The sequence below is a fragment of the Micropterus salmoides genome, unplaced genomic scaffold (genome assembly GCF_014851395.1).
Source record: "Micropterus salmoides isolate LMB-PRFRI ecotype aquatic unplaced genomic scaffold, ASM1485139v1 Ms_hic_scaffold_4, whole genome shotgun sequence".
NCBI classification, from domain to species: Eukaryota; Metazoa; Chordata; class Actinopteri; order Centrarchiformes; family Centrarchidae; genus Micropterus; species Micropterus salmoides.
In genome coordinates this window covers 19687239-19709892 of record NW_024043372.1, presented here as the reverse complement: position 1 = coordinate 19709892, position 22654 = coordinate 19687239, and the positions used below count along the sequence as shown (strand labels likewise).

The 22654-nt window shown below is 39.4% G+C and overlaps 1 protein-coding gene across 2 annotated transcripts in view; it reads left to right on the top strand.

The window, feature by feature from the left end:
- The window catches only part of gnai2b (guanine nucleotide binding protein (G protein), alpha inhibiting activity polypeptide 2b), a 57147-nt gene that overhangs the window by 9011 nt on the left and 25482 nt on the right, over positions 1-22654 (top strand). Inside the window, exon 1 of one of the 2 annotated variants that reach the window (XM_038697480.1) lies at positions 12061-12335. The exons of the other annotated variant lie outside the window; for it this stretch is intronic. The gene's annotated coding sequence lies outside the window, so the exon portion shown is untranslated. Of the gene's footprint in view, positions 1-12060; positions 12336-22654 lie in introns of those variants that run through there. 2 annotated transcript variants of the gene reach the window in all.

Genomic DNA, 22654 nt, shown 5'->3' with positions numbered 1-22654 from the left:
TACTTTTGGAATGAGATCTGCAGACTACATAATGGGCAATATTATTACTATGACAACATGAAATACAGCGAATTAGTGCTGAAGGCAAGAGGATGTTTTTGTAGATACAGCCTAATAATTTGACGTCAGCAGCTGTTTGCACTCATCAGGTCACGACTATAGCAGTTAAATTGGTGGGATGCGCAGATCGGCTCTGACATTATCGGAATCCGCATGTAGGCCTACGCATAAATCATCCACATGCCACCCACCCGACCTAATTATTTTCTCAGATTTATCTCCCACATGGAAATTTCTCTCCACCTCTCCTGGACCCTATAGCTTTCTAGGTGATTTCTTTATGTATGGGTGTTTTCATTAACAATTTACTTTAATGATTAATGAGACGCTGCTGTCAGTAATTTCAAACATTTCTATGTGCGCAGTAATGTCACAACAGATATTAAGCAGCAAAACTAAAAACTGTAGTTATACACTTGACAGGACAAAAAGACAGTACGGACATTCACTGGCAAATTGGCACCATTAAAAGTATCCCAAATAAGTTATTAGTAGTTTATGTTTATAATGTGCACATGGTATTTCTAACTATTACTGAAGGAAACTTAATAATGGTATGATTCTCAGGCCAACTTTATTTCTGTGATTTCTTAGCAGATTTATGATGTGTATTTATGATATACAGTACATCAGCTATAATGATATTGAAAATATGTGTATCATCTGTGTGTTTAGATTTCACCCCAAAAGAAGAATTTTTCAAAAGTTCCATAATGGCTAATGTCAAATCACCAGCCAACTACAAGAGTTTTACAGCACCAAAATCCACCTGCCCCTTTGACCTCATGCAGCATCTTTTCCCCCTTTAATTTTAGTATATGGCGGGTATGTGTGCTTGCTCCAAAACTATACACTGTATCGCATTAACTCACTAATAAATCACCCTTATGACTATATCTAAGCCTTTGGCTCGCTAGATGGTTGACTTTCTTCGATATAGCTAACTTTGTCTGCCATGTGATGGTGGTGATCAACCATACATACAGCACAGAACATAAAACCAAAACAACACAAAAAGAAGCTGAAAGGGCAGAAAAGAGCAATCATTTGATTCAGTGTTGATATTAGAAATATTGATACAAATGTAAAAGTTGGAAGAGAAGATGTGACAGGTAGATAAAGAGTGATGGAAACAGATTTGTCAAATGACCTACATGGTATTATAATGGCAAAATCTCTGTTCCTGGGTGGTTTGCAGTTTGCAATAACATAATAAAACAAAACGCACAGATGGTGTCCTATCAGATGTGATTTATCTCATTTATCACATAGAATTACTGCTGTATAATCCCTTAGTGTTAGAGCATTGTGTCTTGTCTTTCTTAAATATATTGTGAATTTTATATATGTTGGTAATGATAATCCCACCTTTCTGTGACACAATTTGAAATGTTGCTTTTGGTAGTTGCTGCCGAGGTGCCTGTTTTCTGCCCTTTCATTGCATTCCTCTGTTGACTTTGTGATACCTGCAGTTTTTATGCTGCAGTTTTCTGCAGTCTTTGAAGTCATAATGGAAGTTTTAGAGGAAAGCTATGTTTAATTAACTGACATATTTATCACAGCTCACAAATACATGCAAAACAATACTTATGAAGTCCATTCTCAATCCTCATCGTCCGTACGGTGCAGATGACAAACCTGATCGTTCCCCATCCTTCATTTTCCAATCACATTTCCATTACCAGCCACATTTTTAATTTAGGACACATCTCTTATCTCTTTCCCTTCTCGTCTTTCATTATTCCAACTTCTCTCATACGGTAGGTAAGTGAAAAACTGAATCAGCAAGAGGTATAGTCTTGTTAGGACCAAGACTCATCAAGATGTTACCTGTGTCAAAATCAAACTGCTAACATTAGCTACACTGTACATCAAAGCCAGTTGATCTAGGAGATGCTGGATGTATCTTGGTATGAACTTGACCTCTTAATTGTTTTTGGAAAAACCTTTGATGCAGGGTTGAGAGTGATGATGAGACAAAGGATGAGAGGTATATGGTGGCCGAGAATATGGCCATATGGGCTTTGCTCAAGATATTTATAAATCCACGCAATTACCTCAGAAACAAATCAGGCCAAATTAAATGGAAACATTTAAGATTCTCTATAATAGCTTAGACTCAGAAAATACATTGAGCTGAAAAGGTAACCATCATGTAATAATGTTTGTTAAGTCAAAGCATAATCCTGACCACATTCACACAGAGATATGCAGCACAAACATCTCATAATTAAATGAAGACTATAGATGCAACTAATGATTACCTTCCTGATCGATGAAGCTGTTTTAATCTAATCTATTAATTGTTTATAGTCAAAACCTTAGAATATAGTGAAAATGGACAGCAGATGTGTTTCCTTGGTGACGTCTTCAAATTGTCACCATTAGAAAACATCGAGTAATAGAATAAGCATTTCAGCAAGTTTGACATTATCAAAGCTAAATATAAAAAATGTTTAATAATTTTTTACACTATGTGCACTAACTGACCTTTTTATTTTGATGCTTCTTTGCACTATAATATAAAAACTATAGGTCATGGGCTGTAAACAACATGATGAAAGAGGAGCTTTCCAGTTTTTTTTTTAATAATCCCTCTTGAGATGATTATGTGTTCACTCTGAAAATATGCACTAGTAAGTAATTGCAGTTGGAGAAGATGATGAAGACTTTACAGGGCAGTGGGCCACATGAAATGTCAGTGTGATCAGATGTGATTTACGAACCTCTCCACTAATACATCTGTAGTCATTGTTAGCTGAATTTGTCCTGTGGTACAATCAAAACCTTCCAAGGAGGAGAACAAAAATGTTCTCTTTCTGTCACCTCACATGTCCTTTGGCTGTCTGTGCATGCTTTCCTAATAGTCAGGTTGGTCTATAGGGAGACAGGTGACTGGGCAGCTATATTACAGTGATCTAGTCACACGCTCCGAAATGTGCCAGATGATGTAAAGATTAACGTAAAACCATAATATTTCAGCAGACGTTCTAGACTCAAATTAAATGCTGTTGATCATAGACTGTTTTTAGTAGCAGGAAAGACACAGATGGAACTAACTTTGTTAACGAGGTATCAGTTCCTTTAGATGTCCCAGTGAGCCCAGGGTCCTGAAACCGGGTTACCTAAATGTAAAGCAGTCATCATTAATGTAATTTATTACACGTGTGCTTTTACTGGCATAACATACAGGGTCTTCTGACAAAGACCAGTGGCCTGTACTACGAAGGGAGTTCAACCTACTCAGAGTTAACTTGGGGTTAACAGGCAAACTCAGGGTTAACAAACTCTGACCGTCTACACTGGAGTTAAACGGTACTACGACGGTGGATAAGACGTTTGTTAGTTGAGTCCATGTTAACCCGGTGTTAACTTAATTGGATTTTTTGCGCGTTCGCATAAAAGGGGTGTGTTCGGCCATGCAGGCAGAGTTTTTTCGCAACAGCGCATGCTCCGTATTTCTCCAGAGGAATGCACATTTGTAGTGTCAGGAAATTATGAATGTAAAGACAAGTTAATGGCTAAATCTAATATCGTGGCGGTCAACAAAGCCAGGGAGGCTTGTTGGCATCGCACGGAGTAAATTTGTAGCCTAATTATCTTCACAGTGTTCTTATTGTAGTTCAAATCTCGATTATGTATTTTATGGGCTCTTCTTTTATGTGTAATATGATTAAGATGTAAAGGTACAACTGCACATGAGGTCCGGAGCCAGCGGAGAGGGGTAATAATCTGAGACAGAATTTAATTTCCAATATTAATCTACAAGAAAAAACTTGAATATTCTCTGACATTATAGTCACACATTTATGAGAAAAACTTCACTTTGCAAGGCTGCAACATCACACACACACACACATCTGCCGTGTAGTAAGCATGCATTGGAAAGTTATATTAAACTTTGCAATCGGATTTAGCAGTGAGGAAATACTCTTGAGTTTAGCCAACAATCACTATCACGCACCTTAGAGACTTTGCCTTGGATTCAGCGTATTCAGAAGAAAACACCAGAGTGATTTTTGATTCTTTATGACATGAATTTCGGGGAAATTCCGATTTTTCTTCTTGTAAATTTCACACTTTCATCTAGGTTTTTTTTTTCTCGGTTATCAACCCCAACCCTGGCTCCCTATTTTTTAGACATGTAAAATAGTCAATCTAAATATGTGAAAACACTTAGGAGAATTCAGTTAGGCTATAGACTACTGATGGGCTACAAGAAACTATCCCGTTAATTAATTAAGATTCCTCTCTAAAATCCCTGAGGCTGCAGAGCTCGCTGTCTAAATGTAGCTAATACTGTTGTGGTCAGAACTTCATTTCAACCGCAGTGGAACAAATCAGGATGAAATCTAAACATATTTTATGAAGTGGTGTGTATTAATATCCTACTTCTCATCATTAACACTGAGTACAGATGTGGTGTGTAGTCCATGTGCAGGGTAACTTCGAGTTAACCACAAACAAAACCTGCTCGGAGAAGTTTAGAGATGCAGTGTAAATTGCCATGGCAAAAGACCTCGTTTAACACCTATCTACCTTTCATAGTATGGGTTAATCAAGAAGTTACACTCAACATCACGAAGTTACTCCTTAAGTTACCTGGATAAGCCAGTTACCCCGCTTCGTAGTACATGCCACAGGAGTCATTTTTTCCAATAGAGGGTAAATTAGGAACAGTAACAGACTAACACCCCCTTTTGGCCATCAGTCCGATTTGTTAATGTTAGATTTTCCAAAACAATAAGAGAAAATTGTGTCATCAGAACAGGTGAGAGCAACAACAACAAGACCTTTGCTGTCCTTGCACCCATGAACATGGATAATTCTGTCCAAAGAATGCACAACCAAGCTGGAGGTACTGCTGCTGGAAATGAAATACCTGGTTCTCTGCAGTGATGGGCAAGGACACAGCTGCACCATGCACACTAAATGAAAGATTTACAAAGTAAACCAGACCTAAACCTTTCAACTGTTTATGGAAAACTCTCATAAACCCTTCAGTGATTAGAAATTTTAACAAATCTCTGCCATAGAAAGAATCACCTTCCACAGCTTTGGATGAAAATGTATTTGTAAATTGGTTTATTGTATTTGTGTGAATATATCGGTCCCTCCAGGATTTCACTGACCTACCTCTAGCCCTAACCATGCATATTTAAACCAGCTTACCGTGATTCTTTCAGTGCTTGCAACTGACCAGGATGCCACAGCCTGTGTCACAGTGATTTGTCTCATCTAACGTCCTCCATGCATTTCTGACGTTCTTCATGTTATGTTTTGTGGTGGGAAAGTGTCAGTAGACAATTTCCTTTTATGTTCGACCACAATACTGCTTTGGTAAATAAGATATGAATACTGTTTTGTCACAGTCCTTTGATGATGTTTTTGTAGGCAAATGTGAGATGTTGGTATCACATGTCTGCTGCGACTTGAAACAAGGAGGAGAGCCGGCTGACGTATGACAACATTTTGTGGGAAATGGCGATGATAGGTCAAATTTGCGGTGATTGGTCAAAATTGCAAGTCTTGCTTAATTCACAGGGATTTGTTGAATGTGTGTTAATAGCTGCGATTGCGACATTGCAAAATCCTGGAGGGACTGATATATAGTTGTAGATGTGTTAATTGTATTTTTGACCTTTCTCATGCTTGCTTGTTTTGTGTTTTGTAACTGTAATTTTATTTATGTAAACCACTGGTACTGCAAACCTACAAATTCCCATCAGGGATGAAAAAAGTCCCTATGTATAAATCTATATATCAGTTTAATTGGTTCCATGTAGGCCAATGAAAATGCAAAACAATGAACCAGTTAAACAGTGCAGGTACAGTAATACAATTGTATTACCAGAAGGAGCACTGTGTTGGCGATGGGATTAAGTTAGTGTCATCTGCATAAACACAGCACCTGCATCACAGAGGCCCTATCCTGGTGTTACAAATAATATGTCAAAGGGTAATTTTGGCTTCAGCCGGCAGCTGCAGTGGCTGCAACGTATTCGTCAATATAATGTCCATAAAAAGTGCTTATTTTGACACTGATCTCATGAAAGGTTGTTGCGTTTCCAACGGCATTTCTTTCAACAATTCACCTCTCATGAGATTTTAGAGCGTGAACTGTCCTTGAACAAGACTTACAAAACAAAGGGTGCCAACAGGAGTCACTCATGGGGATACTTTCCATGATGTTGTTAGGCACCTTGTTTAACAGTCTGACCCTGAGTCAGTGGCAAAAAGAAACACTTTTGGTGGACGTAATTTTGACGGGTTTGCGGCTGCCAGCCATTTACTGCACAGATTCCAAAACTTTTTGTACCTACTAGTCATTTAGACACAAAAATATGTGAAAACACATCTACATTTATGATGTAGAAGCCTTTCTCTCAAATTGTGTATTTGCATTGGAAGTTCCTCAGACAGGGGAAGTGTCATTACGGGTACATTGAGTACATTATTGAATTTTGGTGAATGAAGTTCAAATACTTTATAAAAGCTAAGTGATTCTAGTTTGCAAAGATGAACCAGTCTCATCTCCGTTCCTCTCTGCCTGGTTGCCATGGTTATATTCATACTGAATGATACCCTGAATACATTTTTTATCATCTATCATTCTACAAAAACAACAGGCACGAAAATGCTTTAAGTGACTTTTTTAAACCATCATATTTGAATATTACTGCTAGATGTTGATATGAACAAAAAGTTAACAGAGAGGTAACAGATGGCGAGCGATGTTTAGCCAAGCAGAGGTTGGCTTTTGAACAGCTTAAGATGAAGGTTTCAGGAGATGTATCATTCTTCCTGTTTACCCCATTGTGAAAAATAAATAATTTTTTCCAGTCATACTCTCAAATGAACTGCTTTTATCCTCTGTATTTTGCAGATGACAAACCTGATCCTTCCCCATCTTATAAATACAATTTTACAGAGTTTTCCAAGTGATTGAAAGTTGTATCTTACTGCTAAGAGAACACTAATCTTACAGCATTAATACCTTTGATTAATTCTCTTTGAAGTTTATGAAGATAAAAATCAGTAAACTACACCTGATTGGGACGTGAATGTTTCTTTCCATCACAGGGAATCATTCATTTCTTTAGAGTAAAGCTCAGATTTATTTTTTTCAGAGATTTTAGAAATGTTTGAAGTATTTTCTTAATTATTGCTTTCACAATAAAGCCATACTGTCGCTGAGCTCCTCATAATTTAACATGATACCTGTCCAAACAAGTGACCGTACAAAGCCAATTCCTTAAAAATGACTGTAATTGTTCAAAACTTAATAGAGGGACTGCATTTCTAACAGTCACAAATTGTAATTCAGTATGAAATGCCAAATGTGTTGCTTTTGGCTTACATTACAGTAAGTGCATCCTGACTTATTTGTTTGCAGGAACTACACACGCCTTTAACAGGCAGTTTCCTGTTGCTGTTTGGGTGATTCTCAATTTCCATGTCAAATTAGTTAATGAAACCCCCAGGTTTCCTTCCTGGCTGCTGAAAGGCTGTATTTTTTTTATTAACTATGGATCAAATGACTAGGTGTAGTTTGAAAGGTGTCGCTCCTAGTGATGAACTCGCAGAGAATTATCAAATGACTTTGCAGTTCCCTTCTGTACGGAGCTTTATTGCTTCTTTCAGCTCACTGTTTTTGTTTTTGGGTCATAACTGTTTTTGTTCACGCTCACTGTTCTCATCAGTGTCATTTTCGACTGTAGCAGACAGTTGTTTTCAGCCAAAAAAGCTCTGATAAACACACTGTACCTGTCCAGCACCAAACAGCAGTTAGCGACTAGCTGGTGAACATTGAGCATTTAGAAACTAAACTGCCACATATTTCCCACAAGAGTTGGTGGAGACCAAAAACAGTTCTAAAGGAGAGTTAATAGGAGAGTTAATATTGGACTTGCATTCATCAGGTGGCAAGAAATACGACTCCAAATGAACTGTTGCTTTGTTTCTGCTGGATGTGGAAATAACAACTTTAAAGGGAAATAATAAGTACAGTTAGTTGTGTTGCCCCAAGTAGCCATAAAAATCATTTAGGTTTAAATCATAAAGGTATTGTGTATCACATGTCTAAAAACATCAGTATTGGCAGCATTTGTAGCTCAGGTTAGGGTTGAGAGAGATGGCCATGATGCTTATCTGTTAGTAGTAGTATAGATGGATGTTTTTTCATTGCTCTAGTTTATTTAAAAGTTTTTGTGTGGGACCTTATTTAGTTGGCTCCAGACTGAATTAATGTGCCATTAATTTGACAGTAATTCATAAAAGTCCAGTGCAGGAGTCAAGCTGCAAAAGATGTGAATGCCATTAGCAAGACGTTATGCCTCTAGATTTTGAACTACATTCAGCTTGAGACAGAAATGTAGGTTTAGAAATAGATATTATATATATACTTATCATAACAGCAAAGCACTTCTTTACTCATTCATTCGTTAATTTTTTAAAGTATCTATCATCTATATAGCTGCCTGTATGTAGGTTTAGCTTGATACTTAATCTTAAAATCATAATTTTTGCCTTATTTCTCTCATTGTCTTATTTTTCTCATATTGTCATATCCAGGCACAACATGTTTTTCTTTGTTTCTGCAGTTAATTATGCTTAAGAGCTATACTGTTGTTTAGGGTTGCATTTATACGCTGTGTTTCATTGTCTTGTGCTGATTTAACATACAGATACCATTCCACCCATGTTAGAGTTAATTTGTTAAATAGTCCAGTGTTTGTTTTCATCTCACAGTTCAGATAGCCATTGTCAGTCATAACTAGCTACAATGGTTTTGACTTGTGTCTGGAGTTGTTAAAGGCCTCAGCCAGCGCCAACCACATCTGACTTTTGTCCGTGTTTTGCTTGTATGTAAAGTATGCATGGTCTCCTGTGTAAGATTGGTCTCAATGGGAAGAACTTCACTTCCTGGCTGCTGTTCTGAAGACCCTTATTGGAGAGTCATTAAACCTACTGCACCTTCACGTATTGTGATGTATATCCCTTCATTTTTCACAGCATGAGAAAAATATGAATTTTGTGTTTTACAGTGAGATGACATAATACGTTAATTGAACAAGATGATGTGATCATGTTATGGTGACAGTTTGGTTTTTATATCACCGTAAAAGGAATATTTACTTTCTTGCCCATGTTGATACCAGCTCATGTCTGTAAGGTAAATATGAAGCTACAGCTGGTTAACTTAGCTTAGCTTAAAGACTGGAAACGGGAAAGAGCTTAACAAATCACTAGTTGTTGTTTTTACACTTAGGTGGAACAAAAGTAAAATAATGTCTAAATTGTTGAGCTTAAGAGATGCTGGTAGGATTTTGTTAGCTGGTCACTGTGTTAAGCTAAGCTAACATATTTAAAGCATCTTCTCACCCAACTCTCTGCATTTAAAGAAATGTATGAAATTACTTGTTCTTTTGTAATTTATTTGTAGCTTTGGCAATATTGTTGTTTTAAATTCATATTCAATAAAGCTGAATTGAAATGACAGCGAATAAACTTGTTTTTCAAAATGTAAACTGTTCCTTTTAAAACATTTACTAATACTTGACTGCCGAGCTGAAGTGAGTAATCCATTAATCATTAATGGATAACTGTCGACTATTTTAATCATTCATTTTTATTTGTATAGTAATTAAGTCACAAATGTGAGGATTTCCTGCTTTTCCTGCGGTTTCACATATAAATTTTACTGCCAAGTCAAAAACCAGTGGGGGTGTCTGGTGGCCTTTAATAGTGTGACTGTCACTTTCAAATAAAGCCCAAAATGCCAAACGTATTGTTAAAAAATCAGCCTGAAGAGATCATTAGAGGAATTTGTGAGTGGGAAAGTTGTGAATAGGGAGTCGTCATAAGTCATTTCGAAAGCATGCTGGGGTTCACTCTAGGGCTGAAACGATTCATCGCGATAAAATCGATAAATAAAATCCATCAACACAAATTCCTTGCATCGATACTTCGTTTAATACAGGTAACTTTTCAGCACAGTGTTTCGCAGGGACATTTATTACTGTTGCACATCGCGCTTACACTGTGAACACGACGTGATTATAATGGCGCTGTTTGCAAAGTGGAGGAAGACAGAGAAAATAGAGAGAGACAAAGAAGAAAGTGTCCAAAGTATGGGATTATTTCAAGCTAAATAAAACAACAACTCTGTAATGTTACCGTCCATCCACCGTAAAACGAATCAGAAAGCAGCCGGTGTTCTGCCAGCGGACCACAGACAAGGTAACAGTAACTGCAACTTTAGCAATTAACTGAAATCGTGATTGATTGTTGAGTTGAAGGCTAGCCAAAATAAGCCGCAGACCTCAGCTGACAATGTATACACGTATATTGTTCTCCTTTTTGGGCCGTGAGTTGTAACCTCACAGTCATGAGTTAAATGGCTGTCGGGGAGCTGCACCTTTTAACTCACCTCCAGCTCTCTCTGTAGCTCAGACAATCCCTGCTAGCTGCGTGTGCTAATCCATCCTTTCACCCAGATTCTTTGTCTTTATAATTGCCATCTTGATAATAACAAACAACAGCTGTTTCGTGTGCAGGATCGCTCATTTCCCATTTCACTTGTGTTTCTTCACAAAACGTGGTTTGGAGACCAGCGTCTCGTCAAGCAGAAACTTCTTAAACAACGCATCGATGAATCGTTGAAAAGCTGCAGCCCTAGTTCAATCTGTATATCTATTCAGCATTCAAAATCTTATGACTTATTTCAGAGAAAGCTGATAAACAAACAAGTACATGAATACTATCAATGTTTGTCTCAATCCCTTCACAAACTGAGGTTAAAAACAGAGCACAGAAAAAAAGCTGTTACTGAATGAGACTGTGGTCTAAGAGTATAGTTTTTCTACAGTCGTCCCACACAAATGTGTAAATGTGTTGATATTCGTAATTTTCTTTTGGTGAGGCAATGTGCTGTAACCAAGGCAACGAATCCAGTGCATGCACACGCAAAGGCCCTCATTTCACTACCAGTTCTGCCAGGGCCGACCTTCATATGCCAACATGCAGACATGTTTTCCAGGTGGAAGTGGCACAATATCCCATTTCTCTCCCAGAATATCAACCATCAGGTCAGCAGTAATGAAACAGCTGCTACAGTACACAGCAAGCACCTCATGGCCACATGGGAAAATGAAAAAAATTATGCTTTAAGTTAACAGATGAAATTTCAGCCGTGTTGCAAACACAAGAGAGTTCATTATTTTACTGCATGGATGTCATTTCCATTTCCTGTGATGCATCTTTCAATTTGAAATGGTTTTCTGGTTTTCACACATACAGAGAAATGTGAAAGTTGTTATGGGGGTTGTGTGGTGTGGGGACAGAGAGGACCCAAATGCAATGTTCGGAGGGAAGGAGGTTTATTGAGGGAGAAAGGGGTAGAGGGACTGGAGGGGAGGAAGAGGTGGATGTCGGGAAAGCACAGGCACGGGGAACCAAGGAGACAGGGGGCCAGGGAGCCGGGGAACACTGGGGCCGAGGAAGCGAGGAGAGGCGGGGGAACAGGGAGGACGCCGTGAGGGAAGTACGAGGAGGAGAGGGCCGGTGGATGAGTGTACCTGGGAGGGAAACAGACAGGGTTAGGGATGATGGCAACAAGGCACAGGGAAAATGTGGAAAAAAAAAAAAAACAAGAAACATGAAAGCCTGAACACAGAGATGGCACCGGGTATGGAGCAACGACGATCAAGCGAGGATGGTGTGGAGAACCGGGGTTGAAATACAGGCAGTCATGAGGTGATTACTGGCAGGTGTGGCAGGCTGACGAGGTGGCTGATGAGATGCAGGTGCAGGTAGTTGGCTGGGCTCAGCAGAGGGAGAGAGAGAGAGAGAGAGAGAGAACACAGGGGAGAAAACACAGGGAGGCAGGTAGGGAACAGAAAACCAAGGAAAAAAGCAGAATAACTGATAAAAAGGAGAAAAAACCAGGACACTCACCGTCAGCCGGGCTGCCACCACAACAGTTGTGAAGTCTTACCACATAGCAAGCATAACACAGCAAAACACAGCACAAGATTCTGTGTTCCTTGGCTATCCAAAGTTATCGAAATATTGCATACGTATGGAGTCTGAGCACATATAACCATAAGCACAACTGCACTCCTTGCCATGTGCCTGGGCAAACATAGCCCTTACTCACCACCCTGGCAATATGGTGTGCCAACAGAAAGCAGGATGGTTTTATTGGTACCCTCTAGCACTGCAGTTACCCCCCCAACACTCCTGATGTCTCATCTGTTTGCTGATACGTGTGTGTGAGTATAAGCTGACCTGACGGTATGCAGAAACATGGGGAGGTGGGAGAGTAAGCAGTATGACTGCAGGCAAACACCAGCTGTGATGGTTGTGTGAGGAATCACTTACCAGGCTCAGTGGATTGATTATGATTAGAGGGAAGAAAAAGTCTCATACTCTTTGTCATAAAGTCTGTATACAGGTTGTCATATAGGCTGTAGTTATGTTGTTAATGTTTTAATTTCCTAGCAGTGCTGAGGAACAGAAGACCATCATGTGGGAAGCTTCTGTTTCCACACAGTGAATAACCAGTCTCAGTTTTGCCAAATTTAAAGAGGTGGTATTATCCTTTTTGGCTTTTCCCCTCTCCTTTATTGAGTTATATATCTTTTTTGTGCATGTAAGAGGTTTGCAAAGTGAAAAAGCCCAAAGTCCAGCCCAAAGGGAGTTCCCATCTCCCACAGAAAGCTCTGCTCTGAACTGCTTGAAAACAGCTCGTTTGTAGTCCAGCCCTTCACTTCCTTTACTTGTGACGTCACAATGAAAGCGTCATAAAGCTTGCCAAGCGGCTAGCGGGGTCAGGCACGCCCTCAAACCAAGCTAGTCTGAGTGGAGGCCCACAGAAAGTTTTCGTATGGAATTTCATCACTAAATCAGCTGTATAGATTTCGAATATTGACAGTTTTACGAGAAGTGATGGCAGAACGGAGTTGAGGAGTTCCGCATGTGGCTGTCTTTACATTCTGAGGAATGTTGAAACGTTTTAACTTAAAAAAGAGAAAGCTGTGTGGATCGCTGGTGTGTGTGTCGCATTGAACATTACGTCGTGGCAGTTGTGTGTGGCGTCGCTATGACGACAAGCTACATACTATCTCTGGGTACTATCTGCAATGGAAAACAGAGCAGGGCCGAGTAGAGTCGAGTCTATCGATTTGCGCTATGGTAGCATTTTTCAGCAAGGCAGCATAGATCGATGCAACTCCGACTCTGTTTGGGCCTGGAAATTCACAATCACAACCTGTAACTATGCTTTATTGGTTGTGAATTATATTTAAAATAAACACGGCAATGTAACTTCACAGACTGTTCAAGTGCGGAGTTGTTGTAAACGTTGGCTAACACAGCTAAAGTTATAACTATAATGCTAACGTTACACCCGATGTGAAAGCTACTGAGCAAACGTTCAAATTGTTTGGCCAATTTTTATGTAAAATTGAGTTGAAATATGGTGAGTTTTGTAGTGGTTTATGGTAAGATGTGGAACATTGATGTTGTGTGGTTGTGGACTTGTGAGTAACTTATAGCATCTGCTAGGTTACGGTCGCAGTCTGAAGCGGCTTTGATTTGGATCACACTACCTTGTTTCTTACGATCCGCCCGTCTCTGCTTCTGATTGGCTAGTAGTCCTTACCTGGGAACTGTGCATGTGCAACCCCCAGCAAAGATTTTTTACAAGTAAGATGCATCACTCTGTAGCTCAAGAGTGGAGCGTACAACACATAGGGTGAAAAGAGGAGCTGCAGCAATGTGCAGTATGAGAAAAATATGGTGTTTTTTGAAAAATAAACCATGTAAACCTGTTCTGGTACAACCCCTAATTAAGATTTTGAACCTGTATACAGTTTAAAAAATATATGTGTCGGTGCTCTTTGGTGGACAAACTCTGTAATGGAGACACTTTTTATAAATTAACTTATTCATTGGTATTTTTGTGCAGTAATTTCTGGTTGCTTTTGGGGCAACATACTGTATTTGTCAGAAGTTGTCAGTAAGCTACTAGTGGCCAATTTGTTGACCCTATCGATTTCTGCTGGCTCTAGTCTGGTCTGACTTTTATCTGCTTTGCCGGGTCTAAGGTAAATTTACTATCTTTGTGAAACCTGTTCTACCTGGATTTCATACTACATTAAATACTGTATCTTGAATTTTCATCAGAAACCTTCTGAACAGTGGCTCTGATGAAGTTTCTTTGCTACAAATCAAACACCACCATATTTCTTTTTGATTAGTTGCTTACTCCTCTACAGTATATTGAACTGTGCAGGCATGTGGAGCGTTATCGGAGATCAATATGCATTCACTTTATTAGTGTAATTAAAAGGGACTCTAGCAAGGCTGAGTACATATTGATTTCATTCCAAATGGCCCAGGTGATTGGTGTATGTCCTGTATGATATCTGATACTTCCGACAACCTGTCACATGTAGCAAAGAGTGGAATCAGCTCTAATGGGAGATGTTTTACATGCTTAGTAAGCCAGAATTATTATTCTTTTGATGCAATGCTGTCATGATCTCTGTTTTGATCGGCAGCCATCGTATAATCATTAATCCTTCAATTACAGGGTTTATTAAGAAGTCTTACATGTTTATAGCCATCAGAATGTCTTAAAATCATGTTGATCCACAGAATTTACTCATTTGTCAAGGTCTTAAAAAGGAAATAAAAACGTTTAAAGTGTGCAGAAACCCAGAATAATTACTTTAACTTTATCATTATGTCCTCCCAGGGCTTAGTGTCACCACACGGGCTAGTGGTGGAATACATTTAATGAAATATGTCGGAAAATAAAAAGAAGGAACCTGCAAGCTATAAAGGAATGTGGTATATAATGAAAAGCAAAACAATATTGCTTACTTGTGAAAGTGTCAAGTATGTGGGAAAACAATTCGTATTATCTGACTTTGCAATATGAATTTGATAATATGTAAATTTATGTATTTACCTTGTTACCTAATTAATACTTACAATAAAAAACTAAATATGCCAAATATTTTTAGAGCTGCTTGTTAAAGAACAAATCAACAAGAAAATAATTATGTTTCTCTAACCCTTGATTCAAAAGAACCAAGTACTTATTATTAACTATTATTAATTATTGTTATTACTATTATTAATTATTATAAGAGTCTGAATTTGTGCATAAGCTTGTCTTGAAGGTAATATGAGCACAACATTTTGCTCTGTGACAGTGTGTCTGAGCCAAGGATTTTGATAATGACTAAATCTAAGTCAGAAAGCTGTCCAAGTAGATATCCCTTCAACTATTTCCATGTCAAGTTATCTTTGTAGCTCACTGTTTTTTCTCCAGCATAATATGCAGGGTAATTCCTAAGGGATTAGAGGGTTGATATCTGTGGCTCATCACAGGGAACTGACAACTCAAAAATGTCATACCAAATACAAATGAATTTAGCCACCGTTATTATATTATATTATTATACTATAACTATTAGTAATAATCAGCAGTCTGTAGAGATGAGAGTAGGGCTGGCTTTTAAGGCTAAATACTTTTTTGGCACAGACCAAATAAACTGTCAAATACCAAAAGTTAGCATCACAGTTGTACTTATTATTATTATTATTAATATTATTATTCTTTAATCAGATAGATCTGGATTAAATTATGATTTTGCCAATTTTATACTTTATTTTATTTCAGCAAATGTCTTATGTGGCGGCTTGTGTTTAGACAACATTTAGCATTTGAGTTTGACTTATTTTTTAAATGAAACAAGGATTTTGTCAGGCAAAGAGCTAGAGATCGGAACAGCCAAACATCTAGTGAGCCGGTAAGAGCCAGATACTCTCCTTTGTAGCTAATGGCCAAAACAAAGTCTTACTGACTAGCAAATAGCAAGAAAGATAGCCGTAAGGTGAGTCATTTGATAGCGTGTGCATGCATGTGAGCATAAGAAGTTGAAAGCTCAAGTAGTGTTTCAAAGCTCAGTGCATGTGGGTTCTCCTAGTACTCCATTAATGCAAAGACACGTGCCACGTGGTTCAATTTCTGCTGAAGACTTTCAGCATTGTCTGCCCATTTCACTCTGAAACTGCTACACATGCTAGAGAATATAAGCAGAAATGTTAGTAATTCAGCCTGATACCATACCTTCCTAAGCTTAAAATGTAATAAAATCTTACTAGCAGTTCTAAAGCTGAGTTGAATCAGTGCAGGAGAGATAAACTTTGAGTGAGTAGGTCCTCTTGTGCAGCACTGGCAGCATTGCTCCAGTCTGGTAGAAGCTGAAGATGGTTGAGAAAAGAAGCTTTTGATATATTCCCAAATGTAAGATTCAGGGCAGTGCTGCATTCATAATCTCATCCTGAATAGTCAGATCCCTGTGAAGAACCACCCACAAATGATCTGATGTTGGCAGATAGACTTCTTTGCTGGAATTGGCAAAGTCACACTTTATATTGCTGAGATGTAATATGTTTTAAGACACCCAGCGCTTAATATCAACTTTCTTAAAATGTCAAGAGTGGTTGGATCATTGACTTTTTAAGAGGAGACATAGTCAGGCCTCGCTGACATAGCAATGAAATGTTGCATTTGCCTTTTCTTTTTTTTTTTCACCACCGTGGGCAAGCATGTAGAAAGAAATGAATTACACAAAGAATGGCACCTTGTGGATCAGCACGTGTGGTGTTTGCTGAGGAGGAGGATGAGTTGCCAATGGTGACGAAGAAGACTGTATTGGAAATGTGTAGCAGTCAAGAGCAGTGCCGGTGACACCTACCCGCTGCTTACAGGCATTCATTTACAACTGGATGGTTGATGATGCTGAAGTCTGAAGTCTAAAAGGATTGAAAGTAAAGCATTTGCATCTGTTTTTAAGAGACAGCAATGAAGTGTATCTCTGCTATACTCTTCTTATACTCCTCTGGCAGCAGTGCTTGTATTGCATACATGATTGCATGTCATGTTACAGCTACTCTTTTGTTTGTCTGGTGCTCTCAGTGTGCTATTGTTAATTTGAATGCATCAGAATGAGCTCCCACTTGTCTTTCTGTTTTTCTCCCTGATCCAACATCTGTTTCTTTTTCATCTGCTTTGCTAAAACTGGTGCATGCTGTAGCTGCAGAAGTGGATCAGATAATTTAGGCAACATTTATATTAAACGGTGTTTACTTACAGTCTGTTAAACTGCTGTCACTTTCTTTGTTTTTTCAGTGCCTGGCACATAATATTCAGCTTGATGTGCTGCATTGTTTTTTTAAGGAATACTGCAGAAGCTTTAAGATGCATGTTAGCATGTTTTGAATGTAGAATTGTGGGGTAAATATTAAGCATCCAGGTCACATAAATGTGGTGATGCTACATACGCAGACACATAACACAGGATTAAACATTGTTAACATTGGTTGTGCAGTCAGATTGCAGTGAGCATCCTGCTCTGCAGAGCAAAGCAGTGAAGCTCCCTGTGAGGCTGATGACCTACTTTTCCACTCTAGGCGATAACATACTGTACTGTATCCAGCCATGTAAAATTCCTCTCTTGCTTGCCACTCTGCATGTGAAAATGATTTGCGGGGTGGTCTGTGCAGAACCTGCATATAGTGATAAGTAAGTTAATCTAGGTCTTTGTTCGCCCTGGCATCCTGAAGGCGTGAAGTAGAGTCTGCATGAAATGATTCAAAGACTGACGCTATCTGCAGGTCAATAAAAGGAGAATACAGAAAGGCTTGATTGAATGAAAAAGAGAAGGCTGTTAATAAAAGCCTGCTGATCGAGGGCAATGTACTAGAACCAAGTGCATTGTTAAAAACAACAGCTCCACTTGTAAATGAGTGTCTTGGATTAAATTGCTCTCTCATAGACGCTGAGCCTGATCAATGTAAAAATGTAAACATTTTTTACCCCACCAGTGGGGTGGGGTAATAATCGAAGAACCCCCCCCCCCATCGAACAATTTTTGTTTTCTGGTGAATAATGAGCATTACATCCTCCATTACATCCTTACATGGCATGTAGTCTTGTCAGGTTGATTTCATGAGCCTTATTCAAATAATGAATGTATTTCCAATGTTCACTGTCATTTTAGCTCAGTTTTTGTCACCACTAATATGTGGCTGTTTAACTGCTTAATGCTCCACTGTGTTCACCAGCTAGTTGCTACTTTGTCTGGATTCCATTTGGTGCAGAGCAGGTGGGGTACAGTGGCTTTTTAGAGCTTTTCTATGCTCAAAACAGCTGCCTGCTTTGCTGGAAACAACACTAATAAGAGAGGTGAGAATGGACCAAAACACTTTCTTTAAAACTGAAAGAATGAGATAAAATATGTTAAAATGCTCCTGAGAGCTGAGGGCTTATTGAAGATCATCTGTAGGGGTGTGACAATACACTTAGCTCATGGGACGAGATGATACTCAATTTTTAAGAAATCTTCAATGACAAAATGCAAAACAATGCAGATACATTTTGAAATGTTGCTTACATATTGTTTGTGTTTTATCTAACACTCTGTTGCTGTTTATTGTTTACCCACAATGCTGTCACACAAACGATTTAAAAGTAGCAGGGGCATCTTCTATCCTAATTTCACCTCACCCTCTGCTATGAGACAGCTTCTCACCCCGATGAGAAATATCATCACGTTTTAATATCGCGAGAGCTTGATTTTTGTTAGTAGGTAATTAGATTCAACACTGGATTCAGATTTAATACAGTATATTGCTATTACACCTCAGCCCCTCAAACACAGTAATTTTTCTAATACATCAGATGCAGATTAACTTCATTATGGGTCAGGAAGAAAACTGTACTTACAAATGTATTTGCTTAGAAAGTAACATCCCTGTGTCTGCTTGTGTCAGTCAGCTCCCTCAGTACACTGCGACAGGGCTTTAAATAGCAATAGCATCATTGTCGTGTATTCTGCTCAGTGTCATCAACACCCAGAGGAGATTAACCTTTAAATGGCTATAAAAGCTAGTTGGATGTGAGCAGTCGTGACACCAATGGGTGGGGGCAGCTGGGTAGGATGAGAACAAAGAAGGAATCATGTCACAGTCGAGCCAGTGACTCATTGTCCCATGGCAGTCACTCAGACAATAGATGGCCTATGACGCTGGCATATGCTGAGGTGTGTTACATGTCTCCACAGAAAAAATGCCATGGTAGTGGACTTTGTGACACAAAGATGTGAAACACAGTGTTTGTGACTATAGGCCTCCCAAGGATGCCGTGATATCGTGTTGAAATGGTAGAATGGATTTATGGTGTTGCCTCTTTCTAGAGAACGTAGAACGTGTACTGTACTGAACCCCTGCAAAACAGCTGGGACTCTGTCTCTCCATCCACCCCTGAAGCACTGTCATCAGGTGTCTCTGGTCAGCACGACAACTTTAACACCTCACTAAGACATGCCATGTGCCAGCCTGCTTCAAACCCTCCATCACCCTTGTCTCCAAAAAAACAGGAAACACAGGACTTGATGAATACAGATCCGTTGCCCTGATCTCTGTGGTAATTAAGCCATTTGAGCGACATGTGTTGTACCACCTCAAATCCATCCACAGACCCACTCCTGGATCCCCCGCTGTTCGCCTACAAAGCCAACATGTCTGTAGACGATGCAGTAAATATGGCCCTTCACTTCATCCTCCAGCCCCTGGACAAACAGGATGCTGCCGTAGGTTCCTGTTTGTGGACTTGAGCTCTGCTTTTAACACCATCATCCCAGCTCTGCTGCAGGACAAGCTCTCCCAGCTGAATGTGCTTGACTCCACCTGCAGGTAGACTTCATAGACAGGATCCAGCACTTGAAAATGGAAAAACATGTCTTTTACTCCTGGACCATCAGCACTGGTTCCCCATCAAGGCTGCGTTCTTTCCCCTCTGCTCTTTTCCTGTACACCTTCAGCTGCAACTCCATAGGTCCACCAGACCGTCAAGTTCCTGAAGTTGGGCTCATCTCTGGTGGCGATGAGTCAGCCTACAGGTGTTAGATTGACCATCTGGTGCAGCCAGACCAGCATGGAGCTCAACGCTCTGACGACAGTGGAGATGGTTGTGGATTTCATTTAGAGCCCAGCCCCGCCCTCCTCCATCACCCTTTGCAACTTCGACACTAAACATCAGCTACCTCACCAAGAAAATGCAGTTGAGGACATTCTTCCTGCGGCAGCTGAGGTAGTTCAACCTGCCAAAGACAATAATGGTGGACTTCTACACCATTATCGAGTCCAATCTTTCTAGAAAGATTGTAGCAGATCCCTCCCATGCTGTACACAAACCGTTTCAGACACTCCCCTCCGGCAAGAGGCTGCGGTCCATCAGGATCAAAACCTTATGCCACAAGAACAATTTTTTTCTATCTGCAGCTGGTTGGTTACTTACCAAGGCAACAAAGCAAATTCCTTTTATGTGTAAACCTACCTGTCAATAAAGCTGATTCTGATTTTGGTTTGAGTGCCATCATTAGAGAAGGTTCTTCTAAAGGTTTGCAAGAGCAGACTGCACTGGGAGGGAGCAGTTTTAGAGTTCTCTATTATATAGTCTGCCACCCTGTGATTTGCTCATATTTGCATTTGCTTGTTGTAAAAAAAAAAACACTAATCTGCTAGATGAGACCCATTCCAACATCTCCCATTTCATTCTGCTCATAGTTGATAAACTTTTAGGTTAACTATGTTTTTATCTGCAAACTGGCAAATAACATGTTATGAATATTCATGAATTTACCAGGCACTCTTTTGAGTCCTCATCCCACTACTTTTTCTCTAAACCAGTGGCCTCTATGCTGAGTCCTCTCACACGCTCCCAGTGTCTCTGCATCATCATCCTCCCACCACCGTCTCTTGCTCATTTGTCACTCTTGTCCATGTTGTCCACCTTTAGTGCCAATGACTCCTGTGTCCTATTCTTTAACGTCCTTTTAATTACAGTGCTTTCTCTTCTCAAGCTTTCATTTTAGTGTTTGCTGGATAGACGTTGGTTTGTCTCTACTCAGGAATTCCACACCTTATAGGGTTATGGTGGTACTTTGTCAGCTTTTCTAAAGGGAATCTGTTACCTCCTCCCTGTTGTATGCAGCTATTCTCAGAAAGAGAATGATTATGATGATTAAAGCAAATGGGTCAAATACAGGCTACGGGAAGTCAGTGTCACTGTATTATTCAAAAAAATCCTTTTTCCCCCAATTTGGACAGGCCCACCCCCCCCACACTGCAGCCCTTGTCACTGCTGGTCAGAGGAGGATGTAGACAACCTTGTGTCTCCTCTGAAAAACAAAGAGTCATGCCGTCACTTCTTTTACCGGAAGACAAGTAGCCTCACTAGGAGATGGTAACGTGTGGAGGTTCACACTATTTCCTACACTTCTTTTTGTGAGTGTTCAAAAGACATGATCCCTCACAGGCTTCCCACTCACAAACAATGCCAAATTGAATAAGGACTCATGCTAAATCAGAAACATAGATTAGTGTTATTAGTTTGATGAGTATCAGGATAATAGAGTAGGGCTGCAATTTATGATTATTTTAATCAGATTTTTTCCAATGAATCATTTAGCCAATAAAATGTCCATCACGATTTCCCAGAGCCCAAGTTCAACTTCTTTAAAACTGCTTGTTCTCGACCAAAAGTCCAAACCCCAAAAATATTCAAATTACAATGATATAAAACAAAGAAAAACAGAAAATCTCACATTTGAGAAGCTAAAATCAGCAAATATTTGTCATTTTTGCCTGATGAATAACATAAGCCGGCAATCACAATTGTGGCTATGAATTTTCTATCAATTTACCAATCAATTAATCAACTAATTATTTCAGTACTATAACAGAGAAACAACCAGCTGGATTCGCTTCCCTTGTTAATAGCTCAGATGTAGATTGATATGGGTGGGCCAGTTGACAGGTGATTGACCTTATCTGCTCTGAAATTAGTTGTGGGTGTTGTGTGTTTGCCAAGACTGGGATATCTCATCAGTCCATGAATGGAGACTTTGTGTCATCAGCAGTGGGTGAATGTGACTGTGGCCATGTTGTCACTGATGTCATTGGGCCTTTGAGAGTTTTGGAAGCGTTAAGAGAGATTGTTCTGTTTACTTGAAAAGCCTGGGCACTTGTGATCTTCATGCTGCAAATCATGTACTTTGTTGTGTGTCCTGGCATTCACTGAAAACCAACATAGGAACTGTGAATAGTTGGGTTAAAGAAGCAGAAAGAAGAGATGACACTGTCTCCCAGAAAACGATTCTGGGTCTGTTGTAACAGGAAAAATGAAGAGCTTGTTGTAACACTAAAAAGGAAGAGCTTGTCCCCTCTGCCAGCACATCACACAGAGGGGTCTTTGAAATACTAATCAGTCCTTATTGCAGCTCCAGCTCTGTGGACGCACAGGGCTTCATGTATGGTGTGTACATCTGTTCAGTTTTTTGCAGATTTAACCATATAGCTAGAACAATGCTCACTGATATACTCATGTAAATAATGAAGCTCCACATTTTTTAATATTATTATGCATCTAGTCATTTTGTTCTCACAAAACTGTTAATATCTTGCTCAGTGTCAATTGATTAATGATGTGCTGCAGCTAGTTGTCCCCTGA